Here is a 26,072-nt window from a genome sequence, read left to right as displayed (position 1 = left end):
TTCCAATTTTTAAAAAATTTGTTTCGATCGGGGTGAACTCCCTTAGCACTTATTGCTCCCAGGATTAGCTCACAAGGCACAGGGTGCATTTCCGCCATTAAAACAGTACCGTGGGGTATGACACTTTGTTAAGATAACAGTGCCCCCCCCCAACTGCCTTCAATGCACTGTTTGGGTGCTATCACCACAACAGCTAATTCATTGGACCTTTCCGCTCATTTTGCAGTGCACAGAGTATAAGTTTAATTTGGTATCAGCGCCGCAGTCCTGAACAGGTTCACTTTCGTAAGCCAATGAATTAGCTTTGAATCTCGGGAGGTCAGGAGGATGATGATAATGATGACGATAAAATTAATAATAGGGGAAATAAAGAATGTTTCCCCCACTTTCTTTGGTTTAGATGTGTTTCTATACAGAGCCTCCCAGCTGTTGGAACGATGGAATTGTTGCCTTTGTCCGCTGTAGGATATTGTAAATAAAATGTTTTTTCTGAACTTTGAATACCAGCAGTGGGCATAAAAAATTTCTAAAGAGGCACTGACGTTATTGGAAGCACATTTGGCACTACTAGTGCAAAGCTTATCAGCGTTCAAGGGGCCCTCTAAATCTATTTGTAAATGTCCAGCATATATGGAAGTGAGCAATTTCCTGTAAATCAATGTACTTTGCTTTAGACTTTGACTTCACAACACGACTACCCTTGAAAACAAAACGACACACTCATTATTTTTGACCTCAGCATGAGGAATCGTGTGCCGCTCTCCCCTCTCCCATCTTGTACTAAGAGGAAATTTCAATTAAACTTCAATTAGACTAAATAAATGGTATAAATGGAATACCTGAAAATATAAGCCCTGGACAAAATAAGTCTTTGGATGCCTTAATTAAAAGCTAAAGAACAAATGCTTTTAAAGATAAGTCAGAAATTAAGAGCTGAATGGTTGCTTTTGACTCTCCTTTTCCACTCCTGCTCTTTGAGTTTCAACAGGGGCTTATTCTGTCCATTAGGGAAAGGAAAATGCAGTCAGCATACGGCTATAAACATCCAGCAACAAAATGAAGAGCCAAAGCCTATTAGCTTTCCTGATAGCAGGCTAGGATTCTTTTCCGGTAGAAGTACACTGGTAGATACTGTTCCCATATAGCTCAGGAAGTCAGTGGTTACATTAACTTGCATGCATAGTAGGAGTTCAAATAAAGACCTCAACATTTTTCATCCATTTAATTTGTTTATTTTAATGCCATCCCAGAAAGCTGGGGCAGGTGAATGGAAAAAAGCATTTAAACCTGCGAACAATATAAACAAAATGAGTTTTCGGGCACTAAAATTACATTAAAATTCACTAACCTGTCGTCAGCTTATCCCTGACCCACACAAGCCAGCCCAAAGAGATAAGCTTCTGAAATATGCTCTCGCTTGGAAAGCAGCCAGTTTTCCTGGAAGTTGGTGTTCCATAAACAGAAGATACCTCTCAATGCGTTTTAGCCGTTTGAACATGGAATTGTTACAGGGGCAGCTTCGATCACCCCGGGGATTGTGAAGGAGCCTAGGCGAGATAATGGTCCCTAAAGTGTCTAGACCAGGCTTCCTCAACCGTGGCCCTCCAGATATTTTGAGACTACAGTTCCCATCATCCCTGACCACTGGTCCTGCTAGCTAGGGATCATGGGAGTTGTAGGCCAAAAACATCTGGGGGGCCGAGGTTGAGGAAGCCTGGTCTAGACTGCTTTAGGGCTTTAAAAGATCAACAACAGAGCCTTGAATTGGAATGGATAAGACATGCAACAGGAGCACATGTGTAAAATGCCCTCAGCATCCCTCCCTTTTTAGGAGACAAAGAACCTCACTGTGCACCAGTTGAAGCTTCTAAGCTGCCTACGATGACCAGGTAACAAATCTTAAAATGATGCATGGCTTTAAGTGTCCAGGTGCCACGTCTGACCAAAAAATGGTAGCCTACTCAGGTGATTTAAGTCAGAGAAAGATGCTCCAGGCTATCACCCAACCCAGGCATTGCGGATTCGGCAATTAATCTGGGAGCTGGCCAAAACTATTGGCTTGAGTGACCAGAGGTGACTCGCTGCTATCAATCCCTGCCATCCCAACCACGTCACACATACGTCGTCTGTCAGTCATCATTACTCTGTGTCTGCAAGCACCTGCTGTTGGGTCACATAGAATCATAGAGTTGGAAGAGACCACAAGGGCCATCCAGTCCAACCTCCTGCCAAGCAGGAAACACGCTTACCCAGCTTGCAACTATAGCCAGCAAGTGAGATAAAATTTATTTGTGAGGGAATGCCCAATGGGTTTTTAAAAATAAATAAATAAAGATTTTCTTGGTTTACAAAAGTCAATGCCTTGTCTCTCTTTTCAAGTTGTACAGTCTTTTCTACAGATCAGTTACATTTGTTATGATGCATTAGTGTTGAGTATACGGTGTAAGGTCAGGAAGAAGAGGGGGGCAAAGGAGGGGTGGTAGTGAAATTTATATTTTTTGCAGTGTATGTGTGGGGTCAACTAGATAGGTTCTTTTTCTGTTCACTTGTTACGTTTCCGTGGTAGTGAGAGAGGTTGGGGGCCCAGGGTGTGGTTGGTTGTTCGTTGTTTGGCTACAATGAGGTTTCTTTGCAATTGTGACGGGGAGGGCTTGTTGGGTCAGGTAAGCCAGCCAGATTGATTCGTATGCTGTCGGTGGGTTCTTGTTGTCTTGTTGGGCTGTGTATGTGATAAGGGGGAGCCCTATTGGGGTGAAGGCGTCCTCTTCTATTTGTCCCCATGTCAGTTTCAGTTTATTGGTAAGCTTTTCTATTAAAGTGGTTTCCCAAACAATTTGGTACCACTGGTCCATGTTCAGCCCTGACAGGTCTGGCTATGAGGCTTCTGGCTGCTGAGAGTAGGGGAGGGAATGCCCAGTTAAAATAGATGCTGATAGCAATGGATGAATCAGTTTTTGTTTCTCTCACCTTTCATGTTCCATTCACAAGTTCACCACCTGCCCACATTGGTTTGCAGTTTTAGTTTTAGAAATTCTCCGCAGAAATTCATCAGCATCTTAGTGTGAATTTCTCCGAATCGACGCTTTTATTTGCATGCAATTTCCCCTAATGTATTTATATGTGACTTTCATTAATGTAGACATTCTATGCACTCTTTCCCCTGATATCCACATTTTTGCACCCTTTTTTTTGTGGAACAGCACCACAAAATTCAGAGAAGTCCAAATTTCAAAGAAGAGCTGCGTTTCAGATTACGTATTGCATTAGGAATTGCAAATCAGGCAGGTTAACATTAAAATGCAAACTATTCACATTAAAATGCAAACCAAAAATGCAAGAAGCATTTCTGCCCCATCCCTTGGTGGTAACTGCTTTGCTTAAAAACAACAACAACAACAACCAGTTGACTGACATAATTACCCATCTTATTACCAGTTTTTAACCTAACTAGTACAACAGGGCCCCCCCCCTCCTCAAGCTCCCCCCCCCATTGGATTTGGGGGAATCAGGAGAATCTTCAGAACAGCACACAGCTGGGAGGAAAAGGGGGTATTCCATCTGTCATGCTGAAATGCTTGGCTAATGGAATGATTGCCTAATGCTATGGCAAATTCTTTCCTCCGTATTCCTATAGCAGCTTTTCAGTTCTGACCGCTAGTTTGAATGCCCGTGGTTGGAAAAAGTTTGCTTTCAGACCTCTCTTGCCCTCGTGATCCTGACAAGGAAAGCACACCTCTGTTGGCTCACCCTCCTGATAACTTTTTCTCCTTTTTCTTGAGCAGCCAAGAAGAGAAGGAACTTTAAATTGCTGGGCGTTTGCTTCTGTCTCCTCAACGCTTTGGCTGCTTTCCCCCTGCTACTGACTTTGCAGGTGATGATATGTGGAATTGCAGCGAGGGTGGAGTGTGCCCTTGATTTGGGGTATGCAAATTGTGTGTGATCAGCATAGCAGAACGAGACATCTCTCCAAGTAGCATTCATCATCACTTTGGGAGAGTCTGAATTATTTCCTTGGGTGAGAATCATGGAATTCCCCAGCTTTGCACAGCTGCTGTTTACAGCAGCCCAGGGAACAACGATCTGTTTAATTTCAACCATATTGAATTAAGAATGTCTGCCTGTCTTCACCCTGAAGTGTGGTAGGAAGTAGATTTGACACACCCTCTCTCTCTTCCAAGTCATTTGTTTCCAGAGTAGATGTTTTGTGTAAAGGTGGGGTAGGAGACATTCTGCCATAGCTGCCAAGTTTTCCCTTTTCTCGCGAGGAAGCCTATTCAGCATAAGGGAAAATCCCTTAAAAAAAGGGATAACTTGGCAGCTATGCATTCTGCTCCACTCCTGAATTTCTGTCTTTGTCTCTTACCATTGATCTGTAATAATGCTTTGTCGCTATGCCACATGTAAAGACACTAACATCACCATTTCATTGCAGAGAAGATACAGTTCATTATCTGGCTGCATGTATATAATTGCCGTGATTTCTGCAGTCATGTAATTTGAGCTTTGTCAAGAAATCACTTCAGTGGGGAACCTTTTGCCCTCCAGATTTTGCTAAACTTCCGCCACACAGGTCCTCCATGCACACTGCCCAGGTTTATGCCCCAGAAAGGTCACTTTGGCACTGCTAACACAGCAAAAACAATGCAGGAAGCAGCACTTACGAGTTACCGGTCTCTGCAGCCACAGCAGGCACTGTGATTCTCCAGCGGTTTGACTTCACTCCTGGAGGCGTGCTCCATTGTCTCTCGAGACAGATGTTTGCCAAATACCAGGAGTCATCATTCCTAGCAAGCATGGCCAACTGTCAGGGTTAATGAGCGTTGTAGTTCAACAACATCCAAAGGGCCACATGTTCCCCAGTCCTGCCACGACACATCAGAGAAATGTAGCTAAATTACATCATCATCATCTCACCCAAAGAACAATTGAGAGAGAAAAGAAAAAACAGCATAAAACTGAACAAAATCATAGCAATATGTTAAAGATACCCTGTGCTAAGATATTTCCAGTGCTGCTTACAAATGGATCATCAGTAAATTCAGTTTCCCTCAGCATTTGCATCTCCAAAAACTTGACTCCACCTTGCTGAGTTTAGCAAAGGCTACTTTGGCTGGAGAGAGATTGGCCATACAAGAGAGCTATCTGTTTACCCAGCTACAACCAGAAGTAGCTCTCCTCATCCCAACCACAATCTTCAAACACTCTTTCCTTATCGCTACATGGAGCTGGACCTTTGTCACCGCCCGTGTGAAAACCTTTTGAAGACTGTGTTGCCTTTGGAAAGTTGCACGGTGGTTTCTCAGATCAGCACTGTACCAGATGTTTGGCCATGTTTGTCAACCAGGTGAGTAGGGTGATCATTTTTAAAACAAAAATCATTCAGAGTAGCTGTACTTGTCCATGTGTGTCATGGAGTTGAAGTGGTTTGAGGAACAGTTAGTCTTACTTTCAGCCTGTCACTAGATGGTGCCAAAAATCCGTATTGGAACAAAGTATGTCAGATTTCCGCTTCTGCATCAACTCTAATGGCGTGGAAAAGGGCTGTCCCCCAGGTGATGGCTGCAGGAGGCATTAATCTCCCTGTTCTTTGCAATGTGGTCACTTCTCCAGATCTGGAAAATGATTGCCTGAGTTCTGTCTCAGCCAACGCGTTCTCTGTGCACCTTCTCTGGCTTTCATCATAAGTTCTTCTAACTGTGTAACATGGGAACCTGAGAATACTCTACTGACTGTAAAATGGGGTGGGACCACTAGTGAGGGGGGTGCTTTCTCAATTTGTTACCAGGGGGGTGAAGTTTACACATAAGAGAATCCACCCTCCTTTCTACCCCAGTAATTTGGATGATATTCTTTCATTTTCTGCCCTTAAAGGCCACCAACTTCTCTTCTACCTTTTGAAAGTCGGACTTCTTTCATTGCTGCAGCGATCTTTTCTAAGTAACAGCCTTTATCTGGCAACATGCCCTTTGTAGATTCAGCTTTTCTTTTTCTGTATTATATCTCCAGGGTCAGATAGAATCGGGATGTCTGGAATGTCTGTGCCTGTTGCCACAAGTTTCCTTCCTTATTTCGCCAAAGCATCCATCCTTCTGATGATTCCCTGCTTTGCCCTGCTGTTCGTATGCGGCTGAAGGAATTAGACCAGTGTTTCCCAAACCTGTGTTTCCAACTTTTTTCAAACTACAATTCCCATCTTCCCTGACCACCGATCGTGCTAGCTAGGGATGATGGGAGTTTTAGTCCTAAAGCAGCCAGTCACCCAAGTTTGGGAAACGCCGGATTAGGCCGATGCTGTGCTGAAAAAGGAACAAATCTCACTTCCACGCACTGCTATCTACAGAGTGCTGCCATGGATGGCTGAGGGGTGGACATGCTTTTCACCTTTCTTGACCTAACGCTTCTTTAATTAATGAAAACATCTCGGTGTCTATTTGCATAAAGTAGCCATCACAACTTGACAGTGGTGTGGCGTGGAGGGAGGAGGTAGACATTTGTGTGAACCACATCAGCATGGAGGCCAGAGACCCTCTTTAGAATTGGGGAGGCACCTGCAATAAGCAGCCAAGCAATATGGCACCTGAGCACATGCGCTGGGTTCTGCCCAACCTTTGGGGGGCTCAGCACTTGCATGTGACATCACATGGTGGGAGGAGGCCTCCTTACCCATTACTCAGTCCAGATGATCATTAGCTGATTGCAAGCTGTCAGTAAAGTTTTGGCCAAATTTAAAACCCCAAATATCTCTACCTCTTCCTTGCCAACCACAGTCATTCTTCTCTTACCTCTCCAAAGGATCAGGCCTGTTGCCACAAAGTCTTACATTACAATTCATTGTATTTCTATGCAGATGTCAGTCAGACTCTGTTTGGTGGGGCTTACAGATGTGGAAATGTTAACCTGATCACCTCATGACAACGCTTTGCGGCTGCAATTATATAGCCATTTACCCAGGAGTAAGTCCCGCTGAACTCAATGAGACATACTTCCGAGTAGGGTTGAAAATAAGTCGCAATGGGGATCAATTTGGGGCTTCCCACAACCTATTTTACACAAGGCTTTCAAATAATTGGGCAGCCCTCTCTACAAAGTGTTTGGACTTCTGAAAGTTAGTTTCATTTATGTTCTTCCTCTCAAACTAGGCAAGGCCCGTAAAGCGGATCACAGGGCCACCACCGAAAATGCAATGAAATTAGCAATGCTAAAATCCTTTTGTGACAGAGAGTTAAGGAGGGCAGGATACAAATGTATGCCATAAAATAAATACATGTATAAGAGTTACATGTGATTCTCGGTTAGGCAGTCACACAGCTTTAAGCAGTCCAGGCAGACACACTGCCATACAGCACCAGATGTCATGCTTTAAATGCAATGTGAAGGAAAAGCAGAGTCTGTCCTGTTCCATCCTGCAAGCAGGGGGTAGATACAGGCATGGGCTTACCATGTAGTCACCACGCAGCCTGTTAATGTACTTCTGATATGATTACAACTCAACAAATAACTTCGCCGTGGAGCAAGAAGCAAGTCACACCCACAACACTAGTATAAACAAATCCTCAGGGGACAAACGTATGTTGTATTTAAACAGGAATTCAAGGGGCAGGAGACCTAAACTTTGATCCTGCAATGTTGAGCAACGTGTGTTTGGAATGCTCCCTCCCCGCGCCCCCATTCTGGTTCAGTTTGTTTTTGAAACTGAGCTCCGTTTCTTGAAGGCTGCCATGTCCCGAAGGCACTTCATAAAGGCACCCAGAAGGAGGAGGTAGCCGCTTAGGCGCAAGCAGTTGCAGAAATATGTTTGCAGAAATCCAATGCAAAGCGAGGCTACCAACGGCTAGCGAGAAAAAGCAAACAATGTGTTTTGGCAACGCGCTGCAGCCCCCCTGCTTAAGACACTGGGAAAAAAAGGTCACAAGTGCATTATTTTGCCATTGTGCAAAAGCGACGATCCAGTGAAAATTGCCTGTTACCATGTGACGGTGGAGAGGGCAGCACTGGTGCTATTGGGCCGTTTAAAGTTTGCAAGAAGATAAGTATCTGGCCTTCCTTGAAGCGCCCTGCTCCTTCTCAGGAATTGTACAGCAGGGCAGGGCAGCGCCTCCAAATTCTTTAAACGAAACAGCAACGCTAAATTAGCAAGATTTGCAGAAATCAGAACAGGCGTGGAGGCGTCAATCATTAATTGGATCTCAATGAAAAGCCCATTTTTGCCTTTCATTCCTGTTCAGCCACATCCTATACAGCAGCCGTGTTTACAGTAGAATGTATTCAAAGGACTGAATATTGTATCCAGCCGTGCAGATCAGAGTTTTACATTATTTGAGGAAGACAGGCTGTTCCTTCCTACGCAAATAGCCATAGACTGACCAGCGCGGGATCTCACCTATCATATGCAAGGAGTATTTACATTTCGTAAAGCTAATTGACAGTTCTCGGTTTCATCATCTTCCTCTGCAGAATGTCAACAAATCTCTAGTCTGAGTAATCTGGAATCTATGTGCTGCAACCTGGTCAGGGGCCAGGATATCACAAGAACTGCCTTTTCCTATAAGAACTTAGATTATCTTCTGGGGCCCTTTGCCATCTGAGGGCACCACAGGTCAGGGCCTTTTCTAGGTTGGCACCTAAGTTGCCGTATTCCCTTCCAAGGGAAATGTGCCTAGCTCCTCTCAGCAAAGGAGTTAAGGCTGCAGATTAAGGCCCTGCTATTTCAAAGCACATTCGGAAGCAGCACGCCATCGGTTTTTGGCTTTGACGAACTTCAGTGTTCTGTTTGATTTTTAATTGTATTGTAGAGCCTAGTGGAATTGCAATGTAGAAATACAGGTGTTTCCCCCCCCCCTCTCCACTTACACGCGATGCACAACCTGCTTGTCTGCGTGGTGCCGGAAAATAAATAAATAATTTAATTCCCTCCCAGAAATGGCGAGAGAGAGCTGCAGCCACTTCCCTGCATGTCCTTCAGCCTCCAGCAGGCCCCAGAGCTCCAGATATTTTGGTCTGGATTGGGGAGAGAGTAGGAGAGAGAGCTAGAGAGCAGGGGGGGGGGGAAACACGGGTGTTTGAAGGCTTTTTAGAGGGTGTTCCCCACTTTGCACAATTTCAGTTATGCATGCGGGCGCCCAGAACGTAACCCCCTGTAATAAGCAAAATACACCCCCTCTAAAAAGCCTTGGTTATATCTTTGCCGGTGGCACACTATAGTCTGGATACAGGAAGGGATCGGACAGTACTGGGGAAAGGATTAAAACCTGAGACTTCTGAGTTCTGTGAGCCCTTATATCGTGGCTAAGAGACTTATAATGCAAGGTTGGAAAGGCATCATCCAGTGGTTTGGAGATCTCGCTGCCCTTTCTGTGTTTGAACGCATGACTCATAAGTGATAATTTCATGTAACCTTTTGGACTACCTATATATGTTTAAATCAGAATGAATGGAATACTATGGCTAATGTCAGTTGGCAATTTTTGTTGTTCCTTCCTTCCTTCCTTCCTTCCTTCCTTCCTTCCTTCCTTCCTTCCTTCCTTCCTTCCTTCCTTCCTTCCTTCCTTCCTTCCTTCCTTCTCTTTTTCTCCCAATTAAAAATTGAGGGGGATATCTGAGACCAGGCTGCAAACCCCGGAACCCTTTTTCAGTTCCATAACTCAAACCAGAAACATGGGCCGTGCTTTACTTTGCAAAAAGACATCCATTGAAAGTTAGTCCTTTCCATTTTTATGAAACCTCCCCTTGAGGCCGGACGCATCTCTTTTTAGAAATTGAGGGTCCTGCCCTCAAGGTAACAGAGTGGGCAACAATGATCTCGCCAGTGTGAGCTTTCTTTGATCCTTTGACCCTTGTGTTGAAGTCATAGTTGATGGAAATGTTTCTGGCACATTCTAAGTTGCTGGGTTGTTTGTAAATATTGCTGACTGTACCGGATCAAGTTGTTCTGAGAGTTTAACAACATTTCCTAGTTTGTCTGGACTGGCTACTTTAGGTTAGCAGACTCGTTCCTTCACATTTCAATCATAGTGTGCTTGCTGCCCATCTGAAATGCAGAGGTTTTCCTGCTTTGCCTCTGCACCACATAGTAGAAGCACAAAATGAAACTGATAAATAATAATAATAATAATAATAATAATAATAATAATAATAATAATAATAATATATTTATACCCCGCCCATCTGGCTGGGTTTCCCCAGCCACCCTGGGCGGCTTCCAACAAAACATTGAAATACAATAATCCAGGCATCCCCAAACTGCGGCCCTCCAGATGGTTTGGGACTACAACTCCCATCATCCCTAGCTAACAGGACCAGTGGTCAGGGATGATGGGAATTGTAGTCCAAAACATCTGGAGGGCCAAAGTTTGGGGATGCCTGCAATAATCTATTAAACATTAAACGCTTCCCTAAACAGGGCTGCCTTCAGATGTCTCCTAAAAGTCTGGTACTGTAGTTATTTTTCTCTTTGACATCTGGTGGGAGGGCGTTCCACAGGGCGGGTGCCACTAACGAGAAGGCCCTCTGCCTGGTTCCCTGTAACTTGGCTTCTTGCACCGAGGGAACCACCAGAAGGTCCTTGGCACTGGACCTCAGTGTCCGGGCAGAATGATGGGGGTGGAGACACTCCTTTAGCTATACTGGACCGAGGCCGTTTAGGGCTTTAAAGGTCAGTACCAACACTTTGAATTGTGCTTGGAAATGTACTGGGAGCCAATGTAGGTTTTTCAAGACCGCTGCTCCCAGTCACCAGTCTAGCTGCTGCATTCTGGATTAGTTGTAGTTTCCCAGTTTCCGAGAATTTTAGTGTGTGTTACCCACATTTTGTTATTAATTGCCTAATATTCACATTTTTGCAAGCATTTCACCCCAGTATAATGTACTTTGTATGTTAATTTCACTACTAAACTACCAGATAGCTCAGTTGGTAGAACGATGTGACTCTTAATTTCAGGGTTGTGGCTTTGAACCCCACATTGGGCAAGATATTCTTGCATTACATTTATTCTCTTGGTCCCCCTCAGTGCTATGATTCTATGAGTATCAGGAGCAACGTGACCAAGCTAGAAGCACTTATTTATTTACATAATACAGCAAACTTCTTTCTGTGGTTTTCAGTACTTGCTGGCAGTGGCAGCAAAGGTTAGATGGTTGAAACTACCACAGAGCTCAGCCCTTCTTTGAAAGATACAACGTCTTTGTTTCTTTTGCATGATTTATAACCCGCTCTTCATTAAAACCAATCCAGGAGCAAAATTGTAGCTTGCAACAAGCAGCAGGTTCATGACCCAAGGATCTGGGTATACCAGATTGTAGCAGAATAATATATGCATTTGTGGATTTCCTGAGAAAGTGGAAAGCTCTGAAAATAGTCTAGCGCCCTATGTCTCTTTCAGTGAATGAACTCAGAAGGCATCACTATAGTGGGTGGACTTTGGGTTCTCAAATTTCAGTGGTGCACTGTGTGACGCAACCACCACCACCCCACCGCCTCTTGTGCTCTGTTCTGCACATAGCTGCCAAGTCTCCCGTTTTCCCCGGGAAACCCCCGTTTTCCCAGCTGTCCCCAGCCGAAAAACAGATTTTTTTGTTTTCTCCCGGTTTATTCTGGCGCGGCGGCCATTTTGGAACTGGGTGGAGCATGCTCAGAAGCGACTTTTGATGCTGCTCTGCCCAGTTCCAAAATGGATGCAGTGCGACTTCTGGTGCGGCAGCCATTTTGGAACTGGGCACAGCAGCATCAAAAGTCATTTCTGAGCATGCTCCGCCCAGTTCCAAAATGGCTGCCGTGCTACTTCCGGTATGCTAATTTTGGTCCGGTCCCTTATTTTTCAGAGAGGAACCTGGCAGGTATGGTTCTGCATCATTGTTGTGGTGCCCCCTGTAGGGCCAGTGCTCAGAGAGGCGGCAGAACCGGTCGCACTACCCTAAAACTGCCTCTGGAAGAGGAGGCCCTCTAATGTACAAATCAAAAATATGATAGTAGTTTCATTGGTAGATATAAGCACTGCCACACAAATGACGTGATCCTTAATGGCAAGAAGCAAATGTTCCTTTATTCCTAGCAAGGCAAACAAGGTATTTCAAGACACCCTGCACCTGACCCACGTAGATAACAGCAGATAACAGCTTAACCGATTACAGAAGCACTGGTTGCAGCTCGCATTGGCCAGGATTCCCCTCGGCGTTCACAGCGGAGGCAGTAGGGCTGCCATACGTCCGGATTTTCCCAGAAATTACCAGGATTTCAAAGGCGGATTTGGCGTCCGGGGGGGATTTCCGAAAGTCCTGGATCTTGGACAAGTCAATCAAAAAATTGTGTTTTTGTAAAAAAAACACAAGCACACACAACAACAACAACTTTAAAAAAAACCTTCAAAAATGTTGGTGGTTTCCATAAAAAAAACTCAACGATTTTTGAAATGTTGTTGTTGTTTAGTCGTGTCCGACTCTTCATGACCCCATGGACCAGAGCACGCCAGGCACTCCTGTCTTCCACTGCCTCCCGCAGTTTGGTCAAACTCATTTTGGTAGCTTTGAGACCACTGTCCAACCATCTCATCCTCTGTCGTCCCCTTCTCCTTGTGGCCTCCATCTTTCCCAACATCAGGGTCTTTTCCAGGGAGTCTTCTCTTCTCATGAGGTGGCCAAAGTATTGGAGCCTCAGCTTCACGACCTGTCCTTCCAGTGAGCACTCAGGGCTGATTTCCTTCAGAATGGAGAGGTTTGATCTTCTTGCAGTCCATGGGACTCTCAAGAGTTTCCTCCAGCACCATATTTTTGAAATATGGCAACCCTAAGATGCAGGAACTTAAATGAAGTCTACAAGTCTGAAGCACAACCACCCCAATGGAGCAATAGGGAAGGATCATTCCCTATTGGTTCAGCCTAGATGACTGTTTCTCAGACAGTGAGTCAGACTCCATCAGCGGTCCTTGGACCACTTTCAGGTTAGCCTCAGTGGCCCAGGCTGCTCCATGCCTCCTCCCTTGCCTGCCCCTCCCCATGGATGGATGCCAGCACTAGCGACTCTTTGCATGCTGAGTAAAGGTGGCTGGAAGGCAGAGGAGTTAGCGGCGGAGGCAGGCAGGAAATACGAAAGTGAGCAGTATGAATAATAAGCTGTTGTTCTATAAACTGGGAATAGAAAGGAAGGGGGTGTCAGAGGAATGTTACAGAAAGAAGTGAGTTAAAAGGGGAAATGAAACTGGCAATGTGAGGGCGAATGGTACAAGGTCAGAGTGAAAGGAGAAGGGGAGAAGAAATTACAGGTGATGGGTAAAAAAATACTTGGGGGGGGTGCATGTCAGGGTGGGAAGGGAAAATATAGATGGAAACGCTTTCTCCCCTTTGGACCAGCAAATTCTGCTTGAAGTGGGGTAGGGACAGTTACAATGCCTCTCAACAAATGTCTCATTAGCTTGAGGGAAACTGAGCTATGAACTCCGTGCCACAAGGGAAATGCTGTGGCAAGGACTTTCACCATTTCCAAAGCTGGATTAGTTAGAAGTAGAAGGTGATAACTGCCAGCTGATTATGCCAAAATGCCCCCTATCCGCCTCCATTTTTTTGGTTGGCTCTGCCTCTGCACCAACGTTTTGTGACTGGTATAAAGGTAAAGGTAAAGGGACCCCTGACCATTAAGTCCAGTCGTGACCGACTCTGGGGTTGCGGCGCTCATCTCCCGTTATTGGCCGAGGGAGCTGGCGTACAGCTTCCAGATCATGTGGCCAGCATGACAAAGCCGCTTCTAGCGAACCAGAGCAGCACACGGAAACGCCGTTTACCTTCCCGCTGTATTTATCTACTTGCACTTTGACGTGCTTTCGAACTGCTAGGTTGGCCGTAGTAATTTTCAGCTGCCTCAAGTGAGCCGTGGGGAAAGAAAGCTTGGGAACCCTTTGCCATAGAAGAACAAATCTGAAGCTTCCGCTGATGAATGGTTAGAAGAATAGTCCTTATTCCTAACCTTTACCAAATCATCGACTCCTAATTCTCTATAATGTGCAATTAGTCCTAGTCTTGAATTTCCATCAGGAAAGGGTGTTTGTCTCCTATTTGCCTTTAACAGATCTCTTGAGACCTGGTTATTTTAGGCTGTCCCTGGGGTTATATTCCTTCAGTTCTATGTAACCACAGTTATATGTGTGTAAAAAGGAAGAGGGGGTGAAGAGGAAAGTCATTTGGGTTTGTAACCTGTTTCTAAATATATTAGCAAAGTTGTTTGTTGTTAAAGCTTGCTAACAGTGACATAGCCAAGGAAGTAAATTAATGCAAAATGCAAAGGCAATTGCAGTGGATATGGACCACTGGGTTTCTCCTCATGACTGAACCAAAGGCTAAAACCAGCATTATCCTTCCTATGAATCTTGCTATTTGAGACTAGAATACAGGAAAATTAGAATATCGTCAAAAAGTGATTTATTTCAGTAATGCAACTTATTTTTTATTTTTATTTTTACAAATGCTTTCTTTTGGAAATTCCACATTAATAAAACAAATAGTTACAGTAATACAAAAATAAACATCGCTATTACATTTCATTAATTACATTCCATTTATAATTGACCCTCATAACGACAAATAATTACAATTACAACAAATAAAGGCTTGACATATCTTGCTTTGCATGTCATGCATCTATCTCATATATTGGTTTCACCTTTTAAGTTGCATTACTGAAATGTTTCTGAGTTTCATCTGTACATGTAGCTAGCCAGTCATCAGAATCAAGGAGTGTACCAGTTCTGTTCTCTAAAGATTTCCCTGTTGGGGGTAGAATCTGTTGGGGTGGGAAGACTTTAGGCTTGAGCAGGGATAGGAATTGGAACTCCGTCAGTTCCACCCAGCCTGGCCAGTGGTCAGAGAATATGAGAGATGGAGTCTAATAACATCTCTCACAAATCTACAGGCAGCCTTGATTGGGTGTTGTGTTTGTTACTAGGACTAACCCTGAGGACCAACAACCAGAACCAGATGTAAAATGGTGACTCAGCCTGGCAGATTCACACTTAGAATTAAGCAACAGGTTGCCTGTGAGTGTATTCACAGCCTGGAAATACATTTTCATTACCAGCACTTTTGATTCTAAAAAACATTCTCATGAAAATTCATTAGCATTTTAGTGGCGATTTCTTCTAACAAATACATTTTTGTATGCAGTTTTGACACATTTTTGAAAGCAATTTCCCTTAATATAATGCATTTTCGATCATTATTTAAAGCAACATATTCATTTTTATGCACGCTTTCCCCCATAGCTGCCAAGTTTTCCCTTTTCTCGCGAGGAAGCCTATTCAGCATAAGGGAAAATCCCTTAAAAAAAGGGATAACTTGGCAGCTATGGCTTTCCCCTGATGTATGCATTTTTGTAACCACTGCTTGGTTCAATAACAACATCTCAAAATTCAGGTAAATGTGAATTTTTGAAAGATGGCTGTGCTTTGGTTCTTATGCTGTTTTGGAAAGTTTGAAACTGATTTAAAAGTGAACTGAAATTTAAATGTGAACAGAATTGAATGTTCCTCGCCACTCCTGCTTTCTCCCCAAACTTTCTTCATTTCCACTTCCAATTTAGCAAGAAAATGAAGAAGACTTTGCTATTTCTGTTGTCAAAACAACCAAGATCCATAATCCCCTGCTAATCATCCAGAGATCTATCCGTAGATTCTGATCTTCATTTTGCTCAATGCTGTCGCAGAGCCCGAAAAGCAGATTTTTGTGAAAGACAATTTTGGCTCGGTCTCTGCTCCTAATGGCCGTTTTTGTGCATTTATAAAAGCTTGAAGTGTTCTAGAGGAGGGAAGGAGACATGATGGTTGGAGGGCACTTGACTTCTGTTGTTGATGGGGCTTTGGAGAAAAGGAAGACACATAATAGCCTGCAGTTGCAAACAGAATCTCTCCCAGTGTGACCTCCTTGAGCAAACAGATTATTAACTGAATCAAAACTTTTGAGGTCAACCATAAACATGAAGGCGATGCAAAGATACATCAGGTCCTTTAAAAAAAAGAAAGAAAGAAAATAATAAACTAGGGACTGGCTATTTTCTATCTAAAATAGATCCATTATAGGCAAAAAAAAGCAAAATGGACAAGCTTTTAGCTCACTAACTCTCCTGGAAATTGACTGCTAATATAATTTCCTAGCAGTAGCAGCAAGGGTAAATGGCTGGCTAAACCAACAGCATTATGTTTGCTAAGTATAATGTATTAATTTAAATAAAATCCAGCAGCCATCGCACAGTGACGTTCAATCCTCCTTATCATTAAAAGTGACACCCCCCCCTATAATAGATTGTGCTAATTTACTAGATCAGGAGATCACAGATGTAATGTAGAAACAAGACTTGAAGCAAGAATAGCTTCTCTGCTGAGCTTTATAAGAAATGCAGAGATTTTGGCCCCTGACATCTCTAACAAAGTCTGTAATTAAATATTATGAATATTGCCTCATCCAGTAAATCAACATATCAACAGTTTCATTATTATTTCCTAATTCTTTGGTTTAGGGAAATAGGTTGCATATAATTTCTGGCTTCTTTAAAAAGAATGCAAGGTTACTTTTAAACTTGCAACGTCCTGTGTTGGTTTTTATACCTTAACAATAAAAAAAGAAGCGACCATTCATTTCAGTGGTTGTTGTATTTAAATCATCATCATCATCATCACCATCATCAACAACAACAACTTACTGTTGTGATTGTGGTGCACACAATGCAATCACAATAAAAAATAAGCAAAAAAAAAGACCTCTAAAATAACACATGACACCTTACAAGAAAGATTTATCCTATATACATAAATGCCACCTAGTACCCTCAGGACACAATACTCAACAGAACTGAGGTATGGCTATTTTCTGACTTACAAAAATGATCCTCTAGAAATCTAAACAACTGGATATTTTAAAATATATATAATCATAATAAATGCAGATAAGGAATGAGAGCGATGGGCCAAATTGCAAGGATCCCATATGCCGCTGTTGCCCTTTTCCTACTGACATACTTTTAGAACTACTGCTCACTAGTTGGGATTTGAGAGGAATTAAATTTTGTGTGCATTTTAATGAAAAACTACTTAATTCGCACTTTTCAAGCCAATATGTGGACTGAAATACAGGTTGCCTCTGAAATTTGCATTTCTCCGAATCTTGCGATGCAGTTCTCTGCATCTATTGGTGAAATTAACAAACAAGAATGATGGTCAGGCGTGCCATGGGCAACACTGGCCTCTGCCCCTCTTTCCTTTCCTGCCTCCTCTGACGTCTTCTTGCATCTCTGCTTCCTAAGGCTTGCATAGCTGTTTGTTTGCAGCAGCCCTGGCTACAAGCTCAGCAGGCGAATGGTGCCTCTGGAGCTGGTCAGGGAGTGCTGATTGCCAGGAGCTAAGTGACCTCGGAGTAAGCAACCAAGCGGGCGAGGGAGCCAGCCCTTGCTGTTGGGAATGGACAGACAAGAGGGAGGCTGGGCAGGCAGGTGCTGCGCTGGCCTTTTTTGTGCTTGCTGTGTGCCAGGCTGGCCTGGGAGCTGAGTGCCCAGCACCAAAGGGGAGCCTTTCTGCCATGCAGGCCACTGCTGCTATTGCTGCCTCCTAAGTTAAGGTGCTGGCCTCATATTCACCTATGGCCAGTCTCTGTTGGACCACTAAGGCTGGGGGTCTTCTCTTCCCATGCCCCTGTGGGGCAGTGTGAGGAAGCACCTCTCTTTGGGGTGGGCGAGGGGGGCAGCTCAGAGATGGGAGTGCAGCAGCGGCTGCCCAGAGGACTCCCAAGGAGAGGGGAGAGGCTGAGGAAACACTCCACAAGGGAGAGTGTTTGAAAAAGGCTTACCTTCCAAGTTCCAGACTGCAGAATCCGGGACCGGCAGCCATGTGACACCGGAAGTTGCGTCGACGTAACTTCCGGTGTCGCTTTGCCCTTCTATGGGCACAAAAAATGCCCGCCGCCGGCTTCAAAAGTTGCTTGTACGCATGTCAGGAAGTGCATCAACACAACTTCCGGTGTCGCTCCACCCATCTATGGGCACCAAAAATGGCCGCCGCCAACACCGGAAGTCGTGTCTATGCACCTCCGGACATGTGTAGATGCGACTTTTGAAGCTGGCGGCGGCCATTTTTGGTGCCCATAGAAGGGCAAATCGGAAAGAAAAAAATGGCCGCCGGCAGGAGAAAATAACGGAGAAAAACGGGAGACGAAGTGATATGGGGGACCACCGGGAAAAGGTAAGTAAAAAAGGGGGTTTTCCCAGGGAAAACGGGGTACTTGGCAGCTATGAAAAGGGTGAGAGGCTGCCAGCTCTGCAGGCAAGGGGTGACATAACTGGGCTCCTGGGGGTGCCACAGAAAAAATGTAGTTGGTCAAGGGAGCTGTGGACTCAGGAAGGTTGAAAACTTCTGCATTAGGGGGAACTTGCTTTGCCAAAATGTGTAGATTGCTAAAAACTGCATACAGAAATTGGCACCAAAATGCTGGCGACATTTCAGATTGATAGATTGCAGAATGTGGAGAACTGCATTTAAGCCTGGGAAAATACATAAGTAGCAAAGAGAAACAAAAACTGACATATTCATCCACCTTTATTCACTAGTTTCCACTCCCTTTTTGTCTTGGTTTCTTCGGCTTTGCCCTGTTATGCATGACCATTGTGTCTTCTTGCCCAGCCATGGAAGGGTTAGTGAACACTGTCATGCTCAACATATTAGTAAAGAAGTAGAACTGTGCCAGTGTTTTGAGTTGAAATAACTAAATCTGTGTTATTAAATACAACAAATTATTAAACCTCTGCTAGCAAACAATTCTGCTAGCAGTAACCTGAATTAAGCTCCTTTGGGTAGGTGAATTATATCCCCAAATGTATCCATTCTCTTATTTAACATAAGAGTCAGTCTAAAGGTACTGTATATGGCAACAGGGCTAGTTTTGAGGAAAATAACATTGATGAAAACACGGTGGTGTGTTTTTGACACATTCTTCCCATAGTTATATGGGACTTTGAGGGAATAATAAACACATTTTTGCTTTTGTTAAGGCATTGCCCAAAACACAATAACCCTGGATTGTTGAGTCTACATAAGACTGTAAACATACCCTATTAGCAAACAATACATTGAATAACTGTCTTTGAGCGACCTTCAGAAAGTAACACAATGGCTCAGATTACTTATTATCGTTGTGTGACCCTCGTCGCTACCATTCACATCAAGAGGCATTGACTCGCTGAAGCAAAAGGTTCAAATGAACAGCCACTTCCATTGCAGAATCTAAAAAAGCAAAGGCAACAGACCTTGTGGTACCATAAATGAAGCCAGAGACTGTATCTATATCTGTTCCCTATCCCTATACTCTGCTAGGTATCACTCAAGATGTGCTTGCTGGTGAATTCTACTGGCAAATTTAACCATCTCTGCCCTGAGACCTACAGATATATGGTGTATACAAATTAATAACAATAACAATGGTAATGATAATAATAATGATCATTATATATAATGATGATGATATGATAACGATGATGATAATGATAATAATAATAATAATAATAATAATAATAATAATAATAATAATAATAATAAATTATTATTATACCTTACTGGCTTACCTTGGATTGGTGTGAGAAGTGACTGACATGAATGACCAACCCCATCATCCTGAACGCCTGTGTGAATATGAATGTGTCCTGTTTCCGTTCTGTGTGTAGAAGTTCCTAAGGTTCCCTTGGTCCTTCTGACTGAGGGTTCCTTATAGAGCAGGGGCGAGGGGCCTGTGTCCCTCCAGATGTTGCTGAACTACAACTCCCATCAGCCCCACCAAGCATGGTCAATGGGCAGGGATGTTAGTTGTATTTCAGCAACCTCTGAAGAGCCAAAGGCATACCTGCCAAGTTGCTGTCAGAGAAATAAGGGACCGGGCCGGAAATAGCAGGCCGGAAGTAGCGCTGCCGCCATTTTGGAACTGGACGGAGCATGCTCAGAAGTGACTTTTGATGCTGCTTTGCCCAGTTCCAAAATGGCCGCCACGCCAGAAGTCGCACTGCAGCCATTTTGGAACTGGGCAGAGCAGCATCAAAAGTCGCTTCTGAGCATGCTTCGCCCAGTTCCAAAATGGCTGCCGTGCCAGAATAAACCGGGGGAAAACAAAAAAATCCATTTTTTCAGCTAGGAACAGCTGGGAAAACGGGGATTTCCCAGGGAAAACGGGAGACTTGGCAGCTATGGCCAAAGGAGATGGAAAGACCTTCCCAGCCTTATATGGAGATGCCAGAGACTGAACTTGGGACCTTTTGCATGTAAAACAGGACCTCCACCATGGAGTTGAGGCCCTTTCCAGTCAACTCACCAGCTGCACCCAGGGTGGTGTAACTTACAAGATCCATGGGTTTGTTCAGGGTGTTTTGATTGTCTTGGTTGTAGCTGCACAGGTGCTCTCTGAGTGGCCCCTTCAACTTGGGCTTCAGTAAAATAGAAGAGGTACCGTAGCCCCGATTTGGAAGGGCTTTTGGTGGGCAAAGGGAATCAAGTGAAACCTACTTAAGCTAAGGCTGGGATCCCTTGGTGAATCACCCAGTCCTGTCTTGGAACTGCCTTGCGAGCCTTATTATGGACTCAATAAGCTCTTGATTAAAATGTAACCGCACTTAATTAAAAATAAAAACCCTGTTGAAATCTTGACAGGGTTGGCTCTTGTGTATGGGTCTGGCTAGGCATTGTTGCTACAGCCTGTGCTAACGTACCGTTTACATCATTCTTCAAAAACCTCTCCAGGGCAAAACCTGAGAAGCATTATGAGGAGAATAGTTGGTTTCTGGAGAAATATATCTTAAGTTAGTTGGTTTCTGGAGAAATATATCTTAAGTTAGTAAGAAATGCCCACCAAAATCAGTATGCTTTAAAATTCTGAGAACTAGGTGTTTAGAAGCAAGCGTCAGAGCAATAAAAAAGATTAATGTCTCACTTTCCCTCGATGTTTGTGTCTTGGCTCGTAACTGCTGCTCTCTAGATAAATGGGAGGAGGGAAGAGAAGGGACTCTGTTAATCAGCCTGAAGTTGCAGTTAGGGCTCCAGAGCCAAAGTAGTTGGCAAAGGAGAGTGCCAGACTTTTATGCTTCTCCGGTGCAATTCAGGTCTCGCAAGGCCATTGTGTCTGTTCCAAAAACCTGGATGAATTAAGACAAAAGAAAAGCTGAGGAACACCAGAATCGCCACAAAGAACTGTCCGGAGTGACAAACATGTTGCAGTCCGTAGCGGACAGCATACCAGGAAGTAAAGGAGAGGGGGCATGGGCGGCACAGTGCACACACTCCTGTAGGAAGGCCAGGTCGGTGCGGTGCAAACATATAGGCAGAGCCTAACTGGTATGCAGCTGTGACTTGGCCAGAGGGAGGTCAAGTAAGCCAGCAGCCTAATTGTACCACCCACTATTGGCTGTCCAGCCTTACCATTAATTAGCCAGTGTGAGATGCCTGCCTCAGGCGGCAGGTTCTGGGAGGCAGGGAGTGGTAACAAAGTGTTGGAAGGCAGCCCTGCCTGTGGCCACTAAGCTAGCCAGCTGCCCCCAGAAGGACATTGCCCCACTGTCAATGTCAACATAAGATTCAATTGCGGGGTCTAATCATTCCTTTGTGTGAAGTGGACCTGGACCAAGAACACCAGCCGCTGCTTTATTCTGAGGTTTCATTTGGACATAGGGCTTATTGCATTAGGGTTACTGGTGATTCCGCTAGTGCGGTGCTTCTCAAACTTCTTTTCTCTTGGCCATGCTTTCAGAATAAAAATTTGCTCGCGCCACACCGGCTTTTTCTGTTGATAAGAAATACATTGGAAAAGGAAAGAACTCCTAGCAGTGCTTGATTTATAACACAGAAAACAACTATTTTGCAATATGAACATGGGACATCCAGGAAGTACAAAGCAATGCAGCCACACAAGAACATGGATAATTCCCAGAATATAATACTGCTGTCCTTGAATCTTCCTGCCACACTTGCCATCCTCTCTTGCCACACTCTTTGAAAACCATTTTGCTAGTTTTTCTATCACAATTTCTGACATTCCTTTTACACCGCGGTACTACTTGCGTTGTGGAGCCATGACCCTTCTTTGAGCGATACACCACCACGTCATGCTAACTTTTAAACGGCAGGAAGAACTGAATGCCAGGAGAACTCCCCAAATCCAACCACGTAAAATAACGTTGCAAAACCTGTGCAATTTTCTGAGTTGATAGGGTTGCAAAATGGATTGGGCTTCCCTGGAAAGCATTAACATGGAACTAGTTACAGGTAGGTAGCCATGTTGGTCTGACGTAGTCAAAACAACGACTGGCATCTGAAGTGTGCATGCACACGAAAGCTCATACCTATGACAAACTTAGTTGGTCTCTAAGGTTTTACTGAATTAACATGGAAGTGAGCGCTGAACTTCCACTAGATTTCCAGAATTGGCTTGTACGTTGTGTGAAAGATCACATAAAATGAAGGGATGATCTGGTAAGGAAACAGTAAAACAGAATAAAATGCTGTCTGAATGCAGCCTGAGCCAGACCATAGGCCCACGTAGTACTGTAATATCTACATAGACTGCCAGCAGCTGTCCGGGGCTTCAGGCAAAAGCCTTTCCCAGTCCTTCCTGGAGATGCCAGGGATTGAATCTGGGACCTTATCTGTGCAAATACTGTGCTTTCTCACTGTACTAGCTGGCGGCTGGGGTAAGTATGAAACTTCTTTTTTTAAAAAAAAAACCCAACAACAACACACACACACACACAAAAAACCCATTACTAAAAGGATAGCAGTCAGAGATGAACAAAAAGGCTAAAAAGGAAGATCTAATGACAGTTTATGTGTTTGAACTTATGTTTTCCAATTATTTATTACATTTATGCAACACCTTTCCATTAAAAAGTGCCCAAGTTATAGGGTTGCATGGGTGGCGCTGTGCCTCTTGGGCTTGCCAATCAGAAGGTTGGCGGTTCGAATCTCCGTGACGGAGTGAGTTCCCATTGCTCTGTCCCAGCTCCTGCCAGCCTAGCAGTTCGAAAGCACACCAGTGCAAGTAGATACTGTAAATAGGTGGCGGGAAGGTAAACAGTGTTTCCGTGCGCTCTGGTTTCTGTCATGGTGTCCCATGCGCCAGAAGCGGTTTAGTCATGCTGGCCATATGAGCTGGAAAGCTGTCTGTGGACAAATGCCATCTCCCTTGGCCTGAAAGCGAGATGAGTGCCGCAACCCCATAGTCACCTTTGACTGGACGCAACCGTCCTTTACCTTTACCACGTGCCCTTTCCCCCCAGGACACATCCTCTTTTCCAGGGGCAAAATGTCTGTCCAGGTGGATTTTTTAAATTTTCCAAAATGTCTCTGGCTATACTTTCTGGATGAGACATAGCCTTAATGGTAGTTGAAGATCTGCTTTCCTCTTCTCTTCTCCTGCCCCCCTCAGCAATATATACCACAACTTCTTTGGCCTACATATAGTAAGGGTATTTAAAATGAGAGTAGTCATAGCATCCTCTTTTTTACTCTTCAAAATATTGCAACCCTCACCATAAGCAACATGGCATTGGAATAAAAAAATGCAACTAAGAATGGCAGCAGAATACAGATTAGCAGAGCAAAGCAAATTTGCCCAGTTGGCCAAATATCTGTCTGTGGGTTTTTTAAATTGCATATTGGCTGAAGAAAGCCATCAACAAGGGATCCAGGCGAGCCTCTTTTGGCAGGGAGTTCCAAAGTCTGGACCCAGCCACTGAGGAGGCCCTCTGAGTCAGAGTTGAGCTGATGTCATAATAATGAGCGATGAAAGGAATTTTCCTCCAGGTCTGATAAACTGATGAACTCATGGATTTTTCCCCCTGTGACGGGCAACAGATAGCATGCAACACATTTGCTTCAGGCACTAGAGGAGTGGGACAACAAGTTTGTTCTTAATTATTGCAATAGAAAGTGGGTTATGAAGTGTAAGAACACAGGACTTTTATGGACCCCCCCCTGCTTTATAAATGTGCAGTTGTTTGTCAGTTATTGCTAGGAATCCAGATGTCCTCTACTTTAATTCCAAGGAAATGGCTGTTCCCCTTTATTCAAAAGGCATTCTGTTACTACGGAAGCGTTAAGCCTTTGGAGTTTAGAAAAGGACCCACAGTGTCAATAGTAGAGCGATCTAAGGATGAAGACATACATAATATTGTTATGAGCTTAGGCGGGGGTAGGGGTGTCAGTCTGAGTCTCTTCCAATGGCGGACCTTGGGCTTCAAAATTCAGCAGCACTCTGTGTGACGCCAAAATTTGGTACCTCCCCCGCCTCTCGCCTTCCATTCTGCCTCATGGTTGCACTGCCGTCAAGGCTCCATACAAGGAACCCTGGAGACAGAGGTCAGAGATGTGTGCGACAACATAAACCGACCTCATTGCTAATTCTTCAGCATTGCAAGTGAAATGAATGATCCAGGGTTTGGTGCGGAGATAATAAATGGAAAACCAGGTCGAAGTAGTTTTAGTAGAGTGCAGAGATCAGAAGCAAAACTGATGAGGAGCAGTGAAATATGAGGCCTTGGAAAAGGAGAATCTGCTCCAGAACTTTAAGGAAGTTAAAAAGATAGAATCACAGTAGTTAGCAAGAGATTAAAGCTGTGCAATGCACGTTGGAACAGCACCCGAGGGCCAGAGTAGCTGCAAGGAGGTTTTCCATGCTCATTTGGGGAAATATAGTTACATGAAAGGCGATTTGGCAGCCAGTGGCAAAACCTTTAGTCAGGTAACCACAAATGAAGCGGACAAGCGAAAGGCTCCAGTAAGCAATCTTCAGAAACCCATGAGCAGCATGGTGTTGCCGAAGACTGTGTTCAGACTCATACTTTAGTTGTGGACCAAGAAGTTGAGCCTCTATGTAAAGCACAGCTGCTTTTCCCCAATCTGGTTCCCCCCAGCTGTTTTGGACTACAACTCCCATCAGCCCCCAGATAGCAGAGCCATGCTGGCTGAAGGTGATGCAAGTGGTAATATAAAACACCTGGAGGGTAGCAAATTGGAGAAGGCTGAGATAAAGGCTCAAGCTGATGGCTGCTTGCAGGGTTTTCCTGCCCCTGCTCAGGATTAAGTTCCAGACCTATGGGCTCGGAAAGCCAGTTTCTCATTAAATGTGATGTTATCTGAACTGGAGTTAGTGGAACTCTTTGGTAAGCAGAACATAACTTCTTATTTTCCTGGAATTGTTATTGTGGGACAAGACTGCTGTCCCTGGGATCCTGGGCTGCCATTTTCATGCGCAAATAATGTGTATAGACATTTGGCCTTGGGTATGTGAACAGAATGCAGTTTTATGCATGATATCCAAAGATACGGCGAGGCCTAAATGTTTTCTTTTCTTAAGAACAAGCAGCAGCCTTGGGAGGAAGCTGTTGTGGGCAGAAGTGAGGCCGAGAAGGTGTGGCTCTGCTTGACCCTCTCCTCCTTTGGTGTTTTCCTACTCCAAATCTCATCCGCTCCCGGCCGATTTCTCCTCCAGGCTGGGTCGGTATGCAGAACAGCTTTGGTGGGGTGATTTGGAGTGGGAAAGCAGCTGGCAGGGAAAGGGTGAAGCAACACCCTTCTCCCCACCGCTCCTCCACCTCCTGAAGGTGCTTTTTGTTACAGAGAGAGAGAGAGAGAAAGAGAGAAGACTCCTGTGGCTTCCTTTTATCCGTGTACTCTCCTTCTCAGAGCTGACAAGCATAGCAAGCATGATACTTGCAAGCTGGCCAGTAGCATAGAAAAAGCCTTTCCTGGCGGACTCAAGATACCCTCCTCCTAGTCAGTGTTTTGTCATGCCCTCAGTGGAGAGTGGCCTGCTGAGGCATGCCTGGGTAATACTGGCTCGCTTGGAAGCAAACGAATGTGCTTATTCTTATCCCTTACACAGCTTAAAAGCCAATTATTCAGTGGCTCAGCTGGTACCAACACCTTCATTTTCTCTTGAGATTACATTTCCCCCCCGGACGGTGCTGTACTTGGCCCTTATCAGTGACCCATAGATGCTCATGATGGTAGGCAAGGTGTAAATCCACTTTCTCAGGGTCTACCCTTATGTCTGGCAAGACTGTTTAATACTGTGGT

The 26,072-nt window shown here is 44.4% G+C and overlaps 1 protein-coding gene across 2 annotated transcripts in view; it reads left to right on the top strand.

The window, feature by feature from the left end:
- COG6 (component of oligomeric golgi complex 6) overlaps nucleotides 1–26,072 on the top strand; it is a 55,111-nt gene that overhangs the window by 27,333 nt on the left and 1,706 nt on the right. The window contains exon 20 of one of the 2 annotated variants that reach the window (XM_035110206.3): nucleotides 401–2,321. The exons of the other annotated variant lie outside the window; for it this stretch is intronic. The gene's annotated coding sequence lies outside the window, so the exon portion shown is untranslated. Of the gene's footprint in view, nucleotides 1–400; nucleotides 2,322–26,072 lie in introns of those variants that run through there. 2 annotated transcript variants of the gene reach the window in all.

This window comes from Zootoca vivipara, chromosome 3 (assembly GCF_965207765.1).
Source record: "Zootoca vivipara chromosome 3, rZooViv2.hap1.1, whole genome shotgun sequence".
Lineage (NCBI taxonomy): Eukaryota > Metazoa > Chordata > Lepidosauria > Squamata > Lacertidae > Zootoca > Zootoca vivipara.
The sequence above is the reverse complement of the archived record's forward strand: the minus strand, read 5'-3'. Positions and strand labels throughout refer to the sequence as shown.